Genomic DNA, 19,731 nt, shown 5'->3' on the forward strand with positions numbered 1-19,731 from the left:
CTACACTCTTAACTTCAATACCTGAAGACTGCAATTAAACTGATAAAAGACAGATTTAACAGTAGAAAAGATACACAGAGATTATTTTTAATTTTATATGCACAAGGTCTCCACAGAAAAGAAGTGAAATCTGGAAGAGGCAGTTAGACTTAAGAGGTTCGTGTACAATTTTAACAAAGAACAATGCTTTGTGAAGAAATGACTAGACAAAGGAGAAGGGGTTTGTGCTCCTTTTGGGGAAGTAAATTATGGGAAGGTAGATATGGGGGAGAACTAATGGTAGAGCAGGGTTGTTTAGTAAGATTTGTTTATGCAGACTCATCTCAGTGCCAGTTCCCATCTCTGTTGATAGGGTTATTCTCCTTCTTTTGGTATGGGAGAGAGAAATTCCCCTTCACAGGGGAAATTTATGTCACCTTTTTAAACATTTAATTAAATAATTAATTTGAGAGAGAGAGAGAGAGAGAAAGGGGTAGAAGGAGAGGGGGAGAGAGAGAATCTCAAGCAGACTCCACACTGAGTGCAGATTCTGCCATGGGGCTTGATCCCATGACACTGAGATCGTAACCTGAACCAAAATCAAGAGTGGACACTCAACTCACTGAGCCACACAGGCACCCCATGTCACATTTACAAAGGGAAATTTAAGACCTGCTTTTAGGCTGATAAGGGGAGGGCACCGAGGTCATCCTGGGTCTGCTATCCCTCAATTGCCTTAACTCAAAATAATCCTTATTTTAAAATGGCATATTTTGGGGTGGCATATTCTGATTCACTTCAAGGTATAATTTCTATGTATTGACATGGAAAGATGTCCACAAAATATTAAGTTAAAAAGCAAATTATAAAATATTTGTAGTATGTTCCCATTTTTATGAAACTGTAATAAGTATAATAAAATACATTATATATAGAAAAACAATCAGAAAAGTACACAAACTTCATGGTGGTTCTCTGAGGGCATTATGGGGGACTTCTACTTTGTATTGAAATATTTGAATGTCATTGAATTTTTATAATGAAGAGATACTATTTTTGAAATTATGAAAACAAATACTAAAAAATAAATGAAGCATGCAGAACAATCCATTTGAGGCAAATCTGGAAAAGAGATAAGGTGATTAAGCAAAAGGAGGGTGGCTTTTTTTCCCTTTTTAACTGACTTAAGTTTAAATCAGCTCTTCTACCACTTGATTTAGTGTTTCCCATATTTTGGTTACCTCAGGCAGTTTTTATTGCTTATTACCAGATTTTCTGTTTCAGTTTATCCTCAGCTTCTAGAATACAGGTGTTAAATATACATTATTGGGGTGTCTAGGTGGCTCAGTTGTTAAGCATCTGCCTTTGGCTCAAGTCATGATCCTAGGGTCCTGGGATCAAGCCCTGCACTGAGCTCCCTGCTCAGCAGGAAGCTGCTTCTCTCTCCCCCTGATTGTGTTGCCTCTCTTACTGTCTCTCTCTGTCAAATAAATAAATAAATAATATTTAAAAGAAAAAAATAAATATCACATTATTGTCCTTTTGGCTAGTCATTCTCCACATGAGTGCTCTCCAACTTGTGTTTAACTTCTCTGCCTAAGCCATCTGTTTCCTAGTCTCTGGGTTCTCTTCTCCCTGGGGAGGTTCTGAGAGGACTTTGAAGGAGTTTAAGTACCTTCTTACTTGGGGAACTATGATTAATCCTTTGATTCTAGATTGCTATTCTCTTTTTCAAATGGTGCTCACCAGAACTCAAGGTTGTGTTGTAATTATTGAACTTTAGTAAGCATGGATAGTGAGGGTTTGTTAAGATGCAGAGTCTGGAGTCCAGGCTCCAGTGATTCCACTTTGGTAGGTATGATGTGAGACTCAAGAATGTGCACTCTAATGAAATGTCTTAAGATGATTCTGTTCTGCCCCTGGGTTCTGCATAGAAAGCAGATCTATGCAGATGCTTCCAGCATTGTAGTCAGGGAGGGCTCTAGGTTCCATTTGTTGTCAATCAAAATAGTTGATTTTATCTGTTAATTATGCATCTGGTAAAATTTTATTTGAGAAAATCTGTCTATTCATATCTACAGCTCCAACTCTACCAAATAATCACCTTTGGATTATGATTTGAAAAGTCTTCTCCAACCCGTGATTCCAAAAGTAAGTAAACCAAAAAACCTCCCTCCAAATGCCTTTATATTCTTTTCTAGCCTTGTTAGAGCTTCCTTTTTTTTTTTTTTTTAACATTTAAAAGTATATCTAGAAAAAAATAATAAAAGTTTATCTAGAATTCCTTTTATAATTTTTGAATTATTTTTTTAAAAATTATTTATTTGAGAGAGAGCACACATGCATGCATAAGCAGGGAAAAGTCAGATGGAGAGAGAGAGGGGGAAGCTGACTCCCCACTGAGCAGAGGGCCTGATGAGGGTTTCGATCCCAGGACCCTGAGATCATGACCTGAGCTGAAGGCAGAGGTTTTAACTCATTGAGCCACCTAGGCACCCCTATTTCTGGGTGTCTTATTCCTGTAAATATAGCTGATATTCTTCTGCTGCTACCATTCTTTCTTAATTATAACAGAGTTTATTATCTAGTAGAGCAGATTATCTTTTATTATTTTTTGAGTATTTTTCTTATGTTGACTTATATTTCCAGGAATAGTTTTTGCTTGGTTCTAAAGAACTCTGAAATCTTAATTGTAATTTCATTCAATTTATAAATTAATGTGGTAGAGGGGAAGAGGAAAAAAAATTGGCATTGAGTACTGAGTATTCCTTCCAGGAATATAGTATAGTTTTCAATGTAATCAATCTTCTCTTATATCTTTAATTAAGTTTTGTTATTCTTTTCTAATAGGATCTGTACATTTCTTGTCCAATGTATAGTACAGAAGCAGCACAGACATATGGTAAAGCATGAAGTCAGATGCTTGAATTCAAAGCCTGTCTCCTTTTACCAATTATGAACTTTGAGAAAGTTGCCTGACCTTGCTTGTCTCAGTTTTCATCTCTGTAAAATGGGGAGGATATTAATAACACATACTTCACAGAATTGATTAATAAATAATACATACATGCAAAGCACTTAAAACATTTCTGGCATTAGAAGTGCTATAAATTTTAAGTTATGTGCTCTTTCTATAGGTGTAGTTGTCCTATCTGGAAGTTATTTATGTAGTGACCATAAGTGTATAGAACACTAAAGAAGACCTTGAAATGAGAAACATGTAAGCATATAAAATAGATGGGTCAAAGAATAATTCAGATGACATCCATTTATGATAAAAGTGTTCAAGAAAGTGGGTGTAGAAAAACTATAACTTAACATAATAAGGGTCATATATGACAAGTCCACAGCTAACATCACGCTCAATGGCAAAAAGCTGAAATCCTTCCTCTAAGAATAGGAACAAGGTTAGGATGTCTACTCTCACCACTTTTATTCAACATAATACTCGAAGTCCTAGCCAAGGTAATTAAGAAAGAAAAAGAAAAAACAAAAGCATCCAAATCAGAGAGGAAGGAAAACTGTCACTATTTGAAGATGACAGGATATAGAAAACTCTAAAGAAACCACTAAAAAATTGTTAGAATGAATGAATTCAGTAAAGTTGTAAAATACAAAAATTAGTATACAGAAATCTGTGGTATTTCTATATACTAATATTGAACGCGCCCGATCTCGTCTGAAATATCAAAAAGAGAAATTAAGAAAACAATCTCATTACAATTTCACCAAAAAGAATAAAATACCTAGGAATAAACTTAACCAAGGAGGTAAAATACCTATATACTGAAAACTATAAGACATTACTAAAGAAATAAAAGATGACTCAAATATATGGAAAGATATCCTATGCTCATGGACTGGAAAAATTAATATTGTTAAAATGTCCATGCTATCCAAAGAAATCTATAGATTCTATGCAATACCTATCACAATTCTAATGACATATGACCTAGAATAAATATTTATAAAATTTGTATCAGATCACAAAAGACCCTGACAGCCAAAGCAATCTTGACAATAAGGAACAAAGTCAGAGATATCATGCTCCCCGATTTCAAACTACACTATAAAATCAAAGGGATAAAAATTGTATGGTATTGGTATAGAAATAGAGATAGAGATCAGTAGAACAGAATAGAGAGCCCAGAAATAAACCCACACATATATGCATAATTAATCTATGACAAAGCCACCAAGAACATACAATGGAGAAAGGACAGTCTCTTTAATAAATGAAGTTGGGAAAATTGAATAGCCACATGCAAAGGAATGAAACTAGATCACTATCTCACACTATACACATAAATTAACTAAAAATGGATCAGGGACTTGAATGTAAGACCTGAAACCATAAAATTCCTAGAAGAAAACATTGGCTGTAAACTTCTTGACATCAGTCTTGGTGAAGTCTTCGTGGATCTGAATCCAAAGGCAGTGGAAACAAAAACAAAAATAAACAAATGGGACTACAGCAAACTAAAAATCCTCTGCACAACAAAGGAAACCATCGACAAAACAAAGAGGCAACCTACTGAATTGAAGAAGATATTTTCGAACCATATGTCTGATAAAAGATTGATGTCCACAAAATATAAAAAATGCCTACAATCCAACAACAACAAAAATCCAATCAAAACATGGGCAACATGTTAAACAATCCCATCAAAAAATGGGCAGAAGATCTGAAGAGATATTTTCCCAAAGAAGACCTACAGATTGCCAACAGGTGCATGAGAAGATGCTGAATATCACTACCAGGGAAATGCAAATCAAAACCATAAATGAGATATCACCTCATACCTGTGAGAATGACTGTTATCAAAAAGACAAAAACCCCAGCAAGTTTGGAGGGAACATGGAGAAAGGGGAACCCTCATATACTTGGTAAATTGGTTGCAACCACATATGGTGATTCCTTAAAGAACTGAAAGTAGAACTACCGTATAATCCAGCTTTTCCACTTTGGTGTATTTATTTGAAGAATATGAAAACACTGCTTCAAAAAGATGTGAACCACTATGTTTACTGTAGCATTACTTGCAAGAGTCAAGATATGGAAACAACCTAAGTGTTTACTGATCCATGGACGAATAAAGAAGATGTGATATATTTATACAATGGAACACTACTCAGGCATAAAAAATAATGGAATTTTGACATTTGTGGTAACACAATGGACCTTAAGGGTATTATGCTAAGTGAACTGTCAGAGAAAGGCAGATACCAATGATTTCACGCATATGAGGAATGTAAACACACAAAAAACGAACAAAATAGGACAAAAACAAACTCATAGACACAGAGAATAGATTAGGGATTACCAGCAGGTTGAGTGAAATGGGTGAAGGGGGTCAATTGTTTGGTAGTGAAAGGCAACTAGATTTGTGGTGGGAATCACTTTGTAGTGTATACAGATGACGAATTATAAAGCTGTATACCTGAGATGTATATAATAAAAAAAATTAAATATTCTCATTTGATATAAAATTTGGAAATGCTTAGTGGGTCATGGTTGTACAACATTGTGAATATAATTAATGCCATTGAATTATACACTTAAAAATAGTTAAAATAGAAAGTTTTATGTTACATATATTTTATCACAGTTAAAAAAATTTTTAAAAGATGCTAAGAAAAAAAAATAAGTCAGAGGCAATCATTTAATTTAATAAATTAAATCATTAAATCATTTAATCATTTAAAGCCCTGGTACTTATAAGGCAGAATAGCCTGTGGAAAGGCTGTCTCCTTGAACAAAGGCAAAGGCAGGATTTATAAAAAGCTAAACCCTCAACATTTCACAACAGAAAGGGATCAGTTGATTTAGGCAAGTCTAGTTCAGGATTGGTTAGTATGCAATGGAACAGACTGATTACTGCCTATTATGCTGTGGTTTCTCCAGGAATTATGTGTTCCCACTAAAGCTCATCCTTTTTATTCAGGCTTTTACCCAGAACTAATTTTCTTTTATTTTAGACATTCTTTAGCCACTTGCTAGCCTGTGCTCCATTGTATAAATGATTATTATCACATATTTAACTGTGACTTTATGTTTGTAGTTTTAACCCAACAAACTCTGAACTGTTCACCACGAAACCTTGTCTTATTCACCTTTGTCTCTGAGATGCCTTGACCAGATTCTAGCACATACTAAGAACCCAACAAATGTTCCAGTGAATAATATTCCAGCCTGTACAAAAACTGGGGATGAGGGGGATCTTTGAAAATCACAGTACATTGACCATTGGAAATTAAATGTTCCCATTTCATTAAACTCCTGTAGATAGCTGTTTCTTCATCTTAAAAGGAAGACTTTGGGCCATATCCTTGGTTTTCGACTCTGGCTGTACATGAGACTCACCTGTAGGACTTAGCCTCTGATGCCCAGACCCTACTCCACACCAATTAGATCAGAATCTCGGGTACTAATATTTAAAAAACCCCTGCCTATAATTCTGTTAAACAGGCCACACTGAGATCAGCAGGGCAGGGTTGTCCTATCACGTCTGTGAGTATGAGGAACATCTGATAATCTTCAAGTGAGGGAGAAGCAAAATAAAAATCTCTAGTCATCTGGGATCATCTGTGTAGTAGCAAATATTCATACCTACTTTGGCAGTCTGTGAAAGGACATCATTTTACTATGTAGCTCAGGATGTAATTGCTGTCCATAATCTAATCCAGTAAGTAGAGAATTGGTCAGTACCTTTTAGTAAGATTTACACAAAAATGCATACAAAATTTTAAAAGATCTGATGCTTAATAGGATAAATTAGTTGTCTGGCAAAGCCACTTATGTGGACTACTTCACGATTCATGGATGCTTGGTCATTGAGCCCTACTGCGGTCATTTTCACATTTAAGTCTTCTGGTATGTTAGGAGGCTTTGTGATTTCTTGTTAAAGAATGGAGATTAAAAATCAAACAAAACCAAACACAGACAAAAAGAAGTCTTCCTTGCCACCATGACGACCTCCTTTCTCCATGGCTCCATTTCTCTGCCCCTTCACGGAAAAACAGCTCAACTAAGATTTCTCCTGTCCCTATTTTCCACTCCCTGTTTCATTCACTTTCATTTGGCTTCTTTCCTATCAAGAGATGGAAGCTGCACTTTCAAGATTGTTACTAATGACCTCCAAACCAGCAGATACATTTCATCAGCCCACTTGACCTTTCTGCAACTTTTAACTTACCGTTAACACTCCCCTTCTGGTTTTCCTCCTCCGGAGGTGGCCGCTCTCCTGTCTCTTTCACTGCCTTCCCTTTCTCAACCTGATGACTAAAATGTTGGAGTGCTTCAGGGGACACAGAACCCTTGACGTTGGTTCTGTGAATTTTTGCTAGAAACAGAAGCTAGATATCCTGACTTGCCCTACCACACAACAGTTCAGCGGTGGTATCACTTTATTGCAATTTTTCAAATTGCAACTCAAATTTTTGTGAACCAGAAGGATTTTCTTCAACCACTACGAGAGAACACTGAATGTTGCTGGAAATTTTGTGGCAGATGCACTGTTTCTTAGTTAATGAATCCTACCATGACAATACAAAACACCACTTATATGTGAAACTTAGATGCAGAAGTCATTTCATTGGATCACAAGTAATGGGAAGTTCCAATATACTTTCTAGGCTGCCGAAGTTAAAACAAAAAGCAAGATCTCCATTTCCACGCAAACTTGCAGCACGTGTGTTTTCTAAACTCAAAGTTAAGTGCAAAGGGAATTTCTGTGTTGTGAAGTCTCTGAACTGTGCAATTGAGCTTCCATCTAACTTCAGTTGGAAGTGATCCATCTGCAATATAGCGACGTGCCAAAAGGCAAATATCAAGAGAAGAATCTAATAGAATTCCATAAATGCTTTTGGAGTGATTAATAGGCTCAATAAGAATCATGTGCTTGTGGACGGATGTCAGTATTTGTCAGTATCTACCTTTGTGAAAGACATTTTCAAAGACGATATACATAAAACCTCATTCTAGATCAGCATTACCCTGAACATTTCAACCAATTTTATTAGAAACACAAAATCTGAACCCCAGTTAAGCAGAACATTATCCTCTCTCAAATAATTCTGTTCTTCTCATTAGTAGACCTGTATGACAAATCAATAAAAAGAATTGGGGAACTTTTTCCCTTTCTTGTTCTATTAGTTCCTGTAAAATATTCCTGATTCTGCCCCTTGATCCTTTATAGAAAAAGTTGCTGAGCCCTGGTCTAACCCACCATCATTATCATGCACAACTCAGAAGATTCCAGGCTGTGGATGATCTGGCTTCTGTCTACTTCTTCAACCATCCTTGCTCTCTCTTCCTCGAATGTATCAGTCTTCCATCCCTCAGGAGTTTTGTATCTGCTACATCTTTTTGCCTGAAATACCTTTAAAGGTTCAGCCTTGGGGACTGAGCCCTTAATCATTGGGGTCTGTGCTAACTGCCAGCACTCGGGGTTGTCATGGCTGAGCTATGGAGACCCCCACATCCAGGATCAGCAGTGTTGTGTGTGTGGTATTAGTGTGAGAGGAAGGGAAAACACAGTGTTTTTCCTAGACAAGATTTGGTACAACCTAGCAATTAAGCATTAAAAGATGATTATTTTTGCTCTTTTCTGATTTTTGCAATGGCTAGATATTTGTGAGTATAGTCATTTATGCCTCTCGTTCACCAGCTTGGAGTTGCAAACATTTCACTCTTGTGTTTGTTCTCCAAAGTACAGCAAGTTAATGTTTCCCTAATCAGTAAGAACCCTAGCCAGTGGGGGCGCGTCCGTGAACATGAATAAAGGCCCTGGGCATGCTTACTGGTATCTTACCTTCAGTCCTGGTTGTCCTTTGGGCTTCCCGATGGGGCATGTTCTTGGACTTGTACTGCAAGACACAAAGGCTAGACCTTTGTTATTTCTGGAGGACTAGAAGCATCGGTAGCACCTGGGAAGGAGCTTGCTAGAAACTCAGTCTTGTATGCCACCCTAGACATAATCCAAACCTATTTAACAAGGGTGCCAGGTGAATCTTGGGTCAACCTGGATGCTGGTTGATGTGGAAGATGGTTCCAGCTGGTGCTTATTGCCGCCACCATCGCCTCTGAGGATCTCCAGACACTTCTGCCTCTTGCAGCCTAGCTGACTCTGCTCCACCACCATCCAGTTCAGAGTCTGGGACAGGGCCACAACTCTCCCTAATCTAAGTCATTCCACGGGTGGAATGTAGCTCAGTGAAGTCCAAATGGCCACCTTCAGCAAAACCTGTTAATTCGGAGATTAAAACCTTATGTCCTAGAACCTTATGCCACTCTCTTGGGCTGCCTCTACCATGGCCCGGGACAGCTCAATGCCTACAATGGAACAAGCTTTAGGCAGCATCCTGCCCCAGAATCCTGATCAAACCAACTCCTGGACGTAGGGAGAGAGGAAGCAAGTTTTTTCCTAATTTCATTCTTAGGACTGCTGGTTAGAACTCTCATTTCCTGGCCCAGGATTGACCCTTCTCTAGGATGATTGACAGTGGGAACATCCATTCCCTTCAGGGGAAACCCCACCTCCACCCACAGGGGCGTGGTCTGACATATAATAGTTTGACATAAGCACATTCCCCTCAAGTTCAGGTTTTTGGTTTTAAGTAACACCACATGTGGGATATCAACAGCCCTGGCAACTTTCTTTTCCGTTTCTTCTCATCAAGATTCTGAAACATGATTGTGTAAACTCATCCTGGGCTACCTGGTTATATAAGAATTCACTTGACATGTTTAAAGCTTCCTGAGAACAGGTTATATACTTACTTAAGGATCCAAGGAAGAAAAGTTATGATTAAGGAGAACTGGCTGAGATATGAATAACAGTAAGTGAAGTGAAATTTTCTCTGGGTTTTTCTAAACAAAAGGTATTAGAAAGTATTAGCAAGAGGACCTGCTGCTTTTGAATTACATATACCCTGAGTCTAAAAGAGATTGGTGATTGCTGATCTTCAACAATGACTTTGGATTGCTCAATGCTGTCTTGGAAACCCTACTGACTGGCAATTTTTAGCTTTTCTTTTCCATTTTAGAGCTTTTGTATGAGCTTTAAAAATAACCCAGTTATGCTGGCTGGAAGGCAGTTTTTCTGCGAAAGATTTTCTTTCTGCAGAAAGAATAATGAATAGAAAACACTTGCTGTTTATTGAATTTAAACATGCTTTGTATTTGTATAAACTGGAGGGCATTTTTCACATTCATTGTCTCAGTTTATCCTTCTGTCAGCCCTGGGATTACTAGAGAATATCCCATTTTAAGAATCTGGAAAAACTGGAGCCCAGAGAAGTTAAGTGGCTCCAAAGCAGTAAAATCAGGTCTCCAGCTCATCTTTTGACTCTAAATTCAGTTTTCTATCTCTGGTTTAAAAATGCTTGAGTCCAAGTGGAGGATGGATGGAGAATGGGCTGATGTGCTCTGAGCTGCCGGCAGGATCCACAGAAGCTCCAGTTCATTACAATAGGTCATTTTTGTCTGTCTTTATAACAGGCTGAGGGAATGATCTAGACCAGAGCTCTACCCCAAACCTCGTTTCTTTGTCCCACTTGCTCTTTCCTTTCTCATTTTCCCTCTCTCATTTATTCCTTAAATAATAGCTTTCTTTCCACTTCACTCCCACTGGTTTAACTTGATTTTTAAAGGACTTTACTAGTAACATCCCAGAATGACTCAGTGTGGAGGAAACTACAGCAGATGGAGAGAAGGAAGCAGAGGAGGGGGTGTGGAAGGAAGGGGGAGCTGAGGAGAGCAAGTGTGGAGAGCAACTTAGTGCAGACACACGAATTTCTCCATCCACACTGGTATTCCGAGATATTCCCTGCTGCTCTGGAATCTCTGTAAACACAGGGATTTGTCTGGAATGACTTTACAGCTCAGCAGGAAGCTCGCTAAGCGCCAGGACTCTCAAACTGTGAGCCCGGCTCAGAAATCAAGGGAGGAGGCGCTCTGAGACTGGCATGTGCTCCCTGCCTGGGCCAGCCGGTGCCCAGGGAAGCTAGGAGAGGGCCACGGAGGCTTGTGCAGGCTCTGATTCTGTTCGAGGGCTGAAAGTAACCTCGCAAAGGCATCTACTACATCTTTGTTGGCGTTATGGTGAACCACACCTAAAATGTCCCAGAAAACCATTAAAAACAAAAAACCAAAAAACCCCAGCCCAGTTCTTAAGACTTTTTTTTAGAGGAGGAACGTCCATGATTTTACTCAATACTTTTTATTTTCAAAAATCTTTTTTATGAGAAAAATCTACTTCTTCCCTGCTGCAACTGAATTCTGTTCCTCTTTTTTCCCTAAATGGTCCATGTTTGCTGAGAGCCACAGGTAATATTTCTGTCTTGTGAGGTGCTTGAGACCTACAGCTTTTGAGTAAGAGAAACTTTGAGAGAGCAAGAGAAGGCAAATGTGGATGACTGGTGTTTCTGGGAAGTGACACGCAGAGACTTACCCTGTAGTCTGCGTCCTTGTAGAGAAGGGCACTGGGAGGGGATCACAAACCAGGGTCAAACTACAAAGTGAAGGGAAAGGCATGCTGGGCTTTTTGCTGTCCAGTGATGCCCCTAACTCTCTGTGCCAGCACTGGTGGCCTGCCCTCCTCCAGCCAGAAGGCCACTCTGTAGATGAACCCTTAGATGCAACTTGGGGATTTATCTTATTTTTTAAAACAGTTATGAGGAGTGGCTAGTCAGGATTCATGCTCTGTACACTACTTACTAGCTGTATTAGGGTTTTTCAGAGAAATGAAACTAACAGGACCTCTATCTCTATCTGAATATCTGCCTATTTATCTGTCTGTCTCTTTAACTGTCAAGAGATTTATTTTAAGGAATTGAATCATGCACTTACTGAGGCCTGCCAAGTTTGAAATCTGTAAGGCAAGCTGGCAGGTTGGAGAGTCAGGTAAGAGTTGATGTTGCAGTCTTGAGTCAGAAGGCTAGAAACACAGGAAGAATTTCTGTTGAAGTCAAGAGGCAGAATTATTTCTTCTTCAGGAAACTTCAGTCTTCTCTCTGAAGACCTTCAACTGATTAGACAAGGCCCACCATATCATGGAGGAGTAATCTGCTTTATTTAAAGTCCACTGATTATGTTAATCACATCTAAAAGACCTCTAGATGTTCTAGCAACATCTAGATTAGTGTTTGGCTAAACAACTGGTCACCATGGTCTAGACAAATTCATGCAAAATCCAGCACTAATCTAGCTTTCAACTTATTAGGAAGTTACTTAACCTCTTTAAACTAAGGTTTTTTAAAAAAAATTCTTTTGTAGGAGGGCCTGGGTGGCTCAGTGGGTTAAAGCCTCTTCCTTCGGCTCAGGTCATGATCCCAGGGTTTTGGGATTGAGCCCCACATTGGGCTCTCTGCTCAGCCTGCTTCCTCCTCTCTCTCTCTGCCTGCTTCTCTGCCTATTTGTAATCTCTGTCAAATAAATAAATAAAATCTTTAAAAAAAATTATTTTGTAAAATGGAGGCAATGGGATAAAGCTTAGCCCAGTGCATGGATAATGGAGCAATACATATTGTTATAGTATTATGATTGTTGCACATTTTCAAATAAATTTACATTACAAGTCTAGGGAGTTCCACATATTGGAAATCAAATAGAAAAATCAGTTCTATTTATTATTTTTATTGACTTGCCATCAGACCCAATATTTAAGTTGATACATAGACATTGATTGCTTAATGTTTAAAAATGTATGTTTGTTAGCACATGCGATAATATGATAACAATAAAGGTAAAATAACAAAAGTATGACAAATCATCTATGATCCCATTACTGTGACAGAACAGCTGTGTTCATTTCTCTGTTATCTCTGCCAGTCCTTACCCATCCATGCATAAACACATTATTTATATAGAGGTGTATTCAGGGTGGATCAGTTTTTCCATTTTGCTATACTTTAGTGATATTAAACCAGTTCAGATATTAAATAGTCAAATGACTATTTAAAAATTACAGTTATCCTCTCTCATCCTTCCAAGGAGCCAGAGCCACCGGGCAGTATGCTCTGTCCAGGTGACTGCTTGGTAGGCAAGTTGTCTGAATGTTTTGCATCTCATTGTTTTCCTACAAAAAGGGAAGCTGAAGGACAAAAGCTCATGGATAGATTGTAGATGTATTAAACTAGAGAAAAGTTAATCAAGTTCTGCTCTTATGGATTCTATTTATGTCTCTCTTTCATTCAGTTAAAATGTGTTGAGTTCCTTCAATGTGCTGTGTACTAGATACTGGGATATATCCAAGCAGAAGGAAACCACAGATCTGCCTTCCCAAAGCTGCAGACTAGAAGATGAGATGGATGATGAAGAACCATGTAAGAGCCACAATAGGGTGCAATGTCTAACGAAGGCTTAGAGCTGGGAACGGTGGGAGGAGGTATCCAGGAAGATATTCTAAGCTCTCTGAAGGATGAATAGGAGTTTGCCAAGTGAAGAGGGGAGAGGGGCTAATGTCTCTTCCTTTGATAGCAGAAAAATATTTATTTTTCCAGAAAACTGAATCTAGTTGTTTTTTTTTTTTTTCTATTTATTCAGACAAAACTGAACTTCAGGTAAGGTCATGAGAATAGCGTGTGCAAAGGCCCACCATCTGTACACTGGTTTGGGGAGCTGAATATAGATGACTCTGGCTATAGGAAGAGTATGAGAGTGAAAGGGGTCCATATGAAAGAATTTGATCAGTAGGAATCCACTGAAATGTTTTAAGGAAGGGACTGATGGGGCGCCTGGGTGGGTTGTTTGGTTAAACAGCTGGGTTTGGCTCAGGTCATGATCTCCAGGTCCTGGGATTGAGCCTCAAGTTGGGCTTCCCGCTTAGTGGAGGAATGTGTTTCCCTGCTTCTCCCTCTCCCTCTGTGCCCCACCCCCACTCATGTGTGCATGTGTGCTCTCTTTCTCTCAAATAAATAATTTTTATTTTTTTTAAAGGAGAGGACTGACATGACATGATCTATATACTTAAGGAAAACTACTTACGCTAGAGCATAGAGAGTCAGGGACAAAGACAAGACTGATTATACGGAGAATAGTATGTCATCACTGGGATAATCCAGGTAAGAAGTGACAGGTAACAATGGCACAGATGGAGAGAAATGAATCAAATTAAAAGATATTAAGAAGACAGAAAGGCTCAAATTTGGTTTGAGAGACAGTGAGAAGTTAAGAACAACACACAGAGGGGCGCCTGAGTGGCTCAGTGGGTTAAAGCCTCTGTTTTCGGCTCCCGCCATGATTCCAGGGTCCTGGGATGGAGCCCCACGTTGGGCTCTCTGCTCAGCAAGGAGCCTGCTTCCTCCTTTCTCTCTCTGCCTACTTGAGATCTGTATCTGTCAAATAAATAAATAAAATCTTAAAAAAAAAAAAAAAGAATGACTCACAGAGTTCTATTCCATAACTCTCTGTGCTTGAAAGTGAATTTTCTTCATCTCAAATTATTTTGTTTTTAAGGGCAATTTTTGTTATATCATCTAGTCAAATAGTCTATCATGACAGAGAAGGCACCATGCACAGGAGAAAGAGTACTTACCTAGAGGCTAAGTCCAGGCCCTCCAGTGTGATCTCTTTGCAGGGAATGTGAACAGCTACAATATAGGACGACATGATTATGAACAGGGCTGGGACTTTGAGTCATGGCACAGATACAGAATAAACCCATTTCCATGGCACTTAGGACAAACTTCTGAGGCTCTTGTAGCCTGAAGAAACTGGCCCAGGGTTCTTTTTGCTCTAGGTCTTGCCTAATTAGACTAAGGAGCAAGGAGAATCCATATTTTGCCATCCCTCCAATGAATTCAGGGCAAATCGGTATGCTGAAGAACATCTTCTGGGTAGCTCAGGCAAGGTAGTTAAATTTTGAGTCAGATCATTTGGACTATTGTCTTCATTCTACCATTTACTAGTTGTGTGACTCTGAAAGAATGGTTTTTCATTCCAAGCCTCAATTTTTCTCATCTGTAAAATGGGACTAATAAGAGTACCATCAAAGGATTGTTGTGAAGATTAAATAAGAGAATGTCTTAATTAAATAAGAATTAAACAAGAGAATGTCTATAAATATTTTATTAGAGCTCTTGAATACAGATTAAATTCTCAATATAGGGGTACCGGGGTGGCTCAGTGGGTTAAGCCTCTGCCTTTGGCTTGGGTCATGATCTCAGGGTCCTGGGATCGAGTCCCACATCAGGCTCTCTGCTCGGCAGGGTGCCTTCTTCCTCCTCTCCCTCTCTCTGCCTGCCTCTCTGCCTACTTATGATCTCTCTCTGTCAAATAAATAAATAAATAAATAAATAAAATCTGTAAAAAAAATTCTTAATATATATTAGCCATGATTTTTAAAAAATATAATCTTTCCTTTGAAGTGTACAATTCAGTGATTTTTAAAGAAAATTTACAGAGCTGGGCAAGCATCACCACCATCCAAATTTGAAACATTTTCATCACTTCAAAAAGATGTGCCCAAATGTATTATACTCTGTCCCTACTCAACCCCAGGCAACCATAAATCTACTCTCTGTTTCTAGAAATTTATCTTCTCTGAACATTCTATATAAATAAAGTTGTATAGTATGTAGTCTTTTGTGTCTGACTTCTTTAATTGAGTATGTTTTGGAAGTTCTTTCATTTTGTAGTATAGATCAGTACTTTTGTTTCTTTTCATTAGTGAATGAATAGTCCATTGTATGGGCATACCACAGGTTGTCTTTCCATTCACCAGTTGGTAAACATTTGGACTGTTTGCACTTTTGGGCTATTATTAATGATGTAACATGCACATCCATGTACAAGTCTTTGTATGGCCCTATTAACATACAATCTTCTGGTTCTAAAATTCAAAAATTCTAAGAAACTTTGAACTTGTCAAGAGGATGACCGTTGAAACAGGCTCTGGTTCTTATCCTTGGGCAATAACTATTTTTGCCAGGATGTTTTGAAGAAACACACTTATTTATATCCAACAAAGAAGTTTAACTTTTCAATTAAAAAAGAAAAAAGAAAAAAAAAACTTCATTTAAACAGAAGATTTAGCCAAAAGCTGGTTGGGATTTGGTTTGTTATTCTTGAATTTTAATTAAAATTTCAAGAAGAGTTAAACTAGGCTGCCAGTCCAAGGGTGGCCATGTTGCACAACTTCCGGGGGCATTCTTTCATTGGAGTTGTGTGTCCAATGGGTGCTGCTGACATGGAACTCCATGGGGGTCATTCTGCCTGGAAGTGTGGGGCACAGGTGGTCATACCACTGGTTCTGATTCTAGATAGTCTCCACTCTGGCACCATTCATGGGACCTGCTCTGTTTTGGAGGGCAGTGTCAAGTCAGAAAGGGAGGTGAGCCCAGGATGCCGTTCTGTAGACTATTGTAGCTCCAGTCTTTGGAGTCCTGGGAGGTGGGGCGGGGGGCTTTGTTTGAAGTCAAGGAAATCTCAGACTAGAGCTACAGATAGTGCCTTTGAATTGCTGGCAGGACAGACCAAAACCTCTGATAGGCTCACAACTGAAGCAGTCTCCTGCACATTCTCCTTTCTAAAGGGATCTTTTTTTTTTTTTTAATTTTTTTTTAAAGATTTTATTTATTTACTTGAGAGAGAGACAGTGAGAGAGAGCATGAACGAGGAGAAGGTCAGAGAGAGAAGCAGACTCCCCATGGAGCTGGGAGTCCGATGCGGGACTCGATCCCGGGACTTCAGGATCATGACCTGAGCCGAAGGCAGTCGTCCAACCAACTGAGCCACCCAGGCATCCCATAAAGGGATCTTGAGTTCAATGTCCACAGGCTAGTTGAGATCTTGAAGATTTGTTCCTACCATGGAATTGTATCCCCTTGTCTAGACAAGAATGGGTTAGGGCTGTGGGTAAAATTTTGGGGTAAGAGAAGCCAACTAGGACATATGTCTTACTGGGACATGCACTTAGTCCCATCTTTTCCCTAAGAGCACTGGGCTGAACCCTCTCAGCAGAGAGTTGTGGAAAAATTAGAGACGTTCTGTGGAAAGACCAAGTTAATGTTCAAGTCTCAGAATCTGATCTTAGGTCAAATATCTTTTGCTTTTGCCAGTAAAAAGAGCCCAGATGTTTTTCTATTTACTTAGGCAAACCCTTGAAACACAAGTTCGTGATATAAAACTTTACATTTGCAATGTTAAGAACCCATATTTGGAAAGTCACAAGCATAAAATATATGCTGTGAAATGGGAGGTCAGGATGGTGAACTCATTTTAGAACCATAGTTTTGACTCAAGAATTTTGATGGGGTCTTCACATTGGTTGAGCTTCTTGGTCCTAATATCATTGAGAGAATTAAATCATGATATTAAAACATTGAAACACTAATGCTTTGTTTTTATTGGCAAGAACTAAAATGATCTAATACTAATGCCATGAAACATCAGTCACTTTTTTCCTGATGAATAAGATGAACTTTGGCTGCTTATGATAGTAAATTTAATAATGTCAGTGATTTGAACTGTTTCAATTCTAAATGCGCAGAAATGTGTTTTACTGCATCTCTCTCTCTCTTTTTTTCTCTCTCTGGTACTACTACTGTCAGGAAGTTTTGTGGCAAATAAGTCCAAATACATAGATTAGAGCATATCATTCACATGTGCCACGTGGATGCCAAAGTATGAGTACCCACGACCAAGGCTCTCTCTCACAGGTGGTCTGAATTTGCTTCTAGCTGGTCCTGTAAGCAGATTCAATATTTCATAAGCACTGCTCCATCTCATGCCTCCATTATTGACACCACATGGAAGTCAGGAAATTGGTTCTTTCTGGGAACAGTTTGCAGAAATATGCAGCCTGTCAGCCCCTTTCTCATGGGTGCATTAACAGAGCGGCTCACCATTACAAGTAACGAACCTTCTCCAGATGTGTGTAGCGACTCAGCTCCAACTTTATCTTCAGTCCCGAAGATGGACTTGACAAGATGGATTATTTGTGGCTGTATTGTAATAACTTTGTGAAATCGGAATTCCCAACGATTGTAATGGAGGGTGAGGAATCAGCAGCAGAGGGACAGAGAATGTCTCTTTCTCCAGTAAACAATACAAAAGTACAACAACAATAAAAAGAGCACATCAGCGGTGGCATTTTCCTGCCTTGGACACCATCTCTTCCAGACTGTTCTCATTCTTTCCCTTTTATGATTCTGTTTATGTTACACACATTAAAGTTAAGTCATGTCTTTAATAAGATGGAAACTGGAAGTGAGATTTGGAAATGACTGAATCAGGCTTCTTAACTTTTTTCTTCTCTTGGAGAGCTCAAAAACAACTGACAGAAGGGGATATACCAAAGAAAACAATTTTAATTGTCGGCTTCCATGGAAAATTCAATCCAGTCTTTCATTCATTCCCTGCCTAGTGCGGTGCCAACACACTTTTCACTATACGGCCAGGGGCTTAATTTAGCTGACAAATTTCTGAAGATATAACTAAGTTTCTAAAAGAAAGACTGTAGCTACAAATGATGCATACGCTTTTTCAGTTACAAAAGGTAGAAAGATTTTTCCAAGATCGAGTAATTGGGGATAAATTTCTTTTGCATTTTATTAGCAAAACAAGGCTGTATTTAAATCTTTCTTGTAACTTACAAGTACCCTGAATTGATAGCTATAAAACTGGGTCCCTTTGGGAGTTATTTGTCCATCTCCAAGGTTGGCAGTCCTATTTGTTTGATGTAGATGTTCTAGATAAAATTCCTCAAGTCCAGCTGTTATGATTTAGCTTAATGTTCGTACAGAGGGATTTCCTTTGTCATCGAAGAGATGGAATCAAAACAGAATTAGTCATTCTTGCATCTTCTATTTATAGCCCAGCTAGTATTCAGATGCATTGTAGAAGAATGATGTAGACATTTTTCTTTTTTTTTGTAAACAAAACTATTTACACTCTGTGGATTTAACTTGGTTGCTAATTTAGATAGCACTTAACAAAAAAATTACCACTTAAGTGAAAAATTACCCAAGTCGTACTATTTACATTTTCAGATTAAGTGTGTTTCAGTACAAAGTATGTGGGACGACCGGAAGTCATGGATGACTTAATGGAAGTGACAGGGGTAGAAAAGTTCAATCTGAAAAGTTGTTTTTATGGGTTGTTCATGATGAATAGTTCAAATCGTGTCTTAACAGAATTCCACTCTATTTAGTCTGATGCCAGTATCAAAGCTAGCCCTCAAATTTAGTGACAGTCATGGTTTAAGACATTTTTATTTAGGGGAAATTTTAATAAGTTAATTTGCTTTTTTGGAGGTGGTGAGGTGGGGTAGTGGTCTTAGGGGTCTATATTGGGACAATGGAGCACTTAGGTAATTTGGTTATATAACCTGGTTATCAGAATTCCCTAGGACACCGAGTTTTCTTATTTCCTTTTCTTTCTTTCTTTCTTTCTTTTTTTCTTTTAGTAGAGAGCTGACTTGAGAGAGATCTAGAATAGCTTACTGGTTATAAGGAGGTAAGAAGAAAGAGTACCAGCTTTTCACTGATCTGATCTATATGGTAATTAGATGTGTGTCATTAAATAAGATGAGGTATGGGAAAAGTGTCTTGTAAATATTCAAATACTCTGCTATTTTTTATTATGACACCATCTGAAGCATCTGAAGCAGCCTCTGTTATGCAATAGCTCTCAAATCAGTGTTTGTTGAGTTATATTAAATTAAATCAAGGAGAAATAAGATGATAGATCAAAAATACAAGTAAGTTGAAGAGGTTGACAGTTAATGTTCTCCATGTAAAATTTCTCTG

General features: G+C 38.4%; 1 long non-coding RNA gene across 1 annotated transcript in view; it reads left to right on the forward strand.

Moving 5' to 3' along the window:
• The first annotated feature begins 8,181 nt into the window (after positions 1-8,181).
• LOC131836582 (uncharacterized) overlaps positions 8,182-19,731 on the forward strand; it is a 70,174-nt gene continuing 58,624 nt past the window's right edge. Inside the window, exons 1-2 of the long non-coding RNA XR_009355685.1 lie at positions 8,182-9,819; positions 13,193-13,305. This is a non-coding gene — a long non-coding RNA (uncharacterized LOC131836582). The remainder of the gene's footprint in view (positions 9,820-13,192; positions 13,306-19,731) is intronic.

The sequence above is a fragment of the Mustela lutreola genome, chromosome 7 (genome assembly GCF_030435805.1).
Source record: "Mustela lutreola isolate mMusLut2 chromosome 7, mMusLut2.pri, whole genome shotgun sequence".
NCBI lineage: Eukaryota > Metazoa > Chordata > Mammalia > Carnivora > Mustelidae > Mustela > Mustela lutreola.